The 1,349-nt window shown below is 34.2% G+C and overlaps 1 non-coding gene across 1 annotated transcript; it reads left to right on the forward strand.

Annotated features, from left to right (window-relative positions):
* Positions 1-883: 883 nt before the first annotated feature.
* LOC134946952 (U6 spliceosomal RNA) lies at positions 884-988 on the forward strand. Its single transcript, XR_010182498.1, has one exon. It is a non-coding gene; the product is annotated as a U6 spliceosomal RNA (small nuclear RNA).
* Positions 989-1,349: the final 361 nt, after the last annotated feature.

Raw genomic sequence — 1,349 nt, forward strand, 5'->3', positions numbered from 1 at the left:
TGGCTGAAAAAGTAGATGAATAATTAAAAAAGTACGATGGATTATCAATAGAGGTATGGAATATTGACACCACAAAACTCCATTTAATATGATACAGCAAACCAGTGACTTTGGCCGGCTGTTTTAATTTTTGGTACTTTGTGTATCATGCCTTAGTAATGTCATTAGTAAATAATAAGCTGAATATGTGTTTAGCCCACAAAATTAGTTGCCTAGCTCTTTACAGTATACTGTAAGTGAGAAAACCAAATTAAGTATTAACAGCAAAATGTTATACTTCAAAACAAGGTTTGTTTGTTTTGCTTTTTTAATAACAGAGGTCCGCAAACTGATTTAATAAATAACATTGCAGAGTAATTTCCAGACATTGGTATTTTTTGTGCTTAAGCATCCATCTATACAAACTGCGTGGCTGTGTAGCTATAGTTACAGCCAACACTAAGCTAACCATGTAGGTTGCTGAAGACAAATGTGCTGCTGAAAATTGTCCCAGTTCTGTCTGCCTTGATAAACTCCCCAACACTATTTTTCATAAATATTAGAAAGACTTTTTTTTCTTATGTCACAGTTAATTGGCACACAAAGTGGGAGAGACAAATCTTTCAGAGTGCTGATGAGATATTAAACCTATTATTTTCTAAATTGTGAAAAAGAGCATTTGAGCTAGTATACAAACTTTCTCAAATGGCATAAAAGTAATGTACTTCCAAAACAGAGCTAAAAAAGAAGCCTTAAAGCAATAGCACTTTACTGCTGCCATGTTTCAACCATCCTGATCAAGAATTCACAGTTTTTATAGCTTCTAGAAAGTTGTTAGCTAATAAGGGGGAAAACATTAACTACGGAATTGAGAAGATATGTGTAGAATAATAAACATTATGGTTTTCGATGCAGCAGGAAACATTCTGAAATTGGAATGATACAGAGAAGATAAGCATGGTACTAGAAGAAGGAGGACGGGCAAAGATGTGAAGTGTTCCAGATTTTTATGATTTTATCTCTCTCCCAGCTGATACATCACCTTTACATTAATGGAATAGATGGCTATTCTATCAGAGCAAACTTCATTAACATACTGTAAAAATATCATTATTATTATTATTATTATTATTATTATTATTATTATCATTGTTTATTAGTAATGTGATGCACGGTCAGAGTTACAAATCGTATAAAATACATCACAGATACAGATAATGTTGACAAAGAGGTTCATCCGTGAGACAAAGGGTAGAAAGGGCCCTACTCTACAGAGCTTTCAGTCTACACAGAGACAATGGAAGCTAGTGAGATAGGAGAGGACATGGAATGGGAGATGGTAGGACATTCAGAGGGAGTAGTATCAGGTG

Source organism: Pseudophryne corroboree, chromosome 7 (genome assembly GCF_028390025.1).
Source record: "Pseudophryne corroboree isolate aPseCor3 chromosome 7, aPseCor3.hap2, whole genome shotgun sequence".
Lineage (NCBI taxonomy): Eukaryota > Metazoa > Chordata > Amphibia > Anura > Myobatrachidae > Pseudophryne > Pseudophryne corroboree.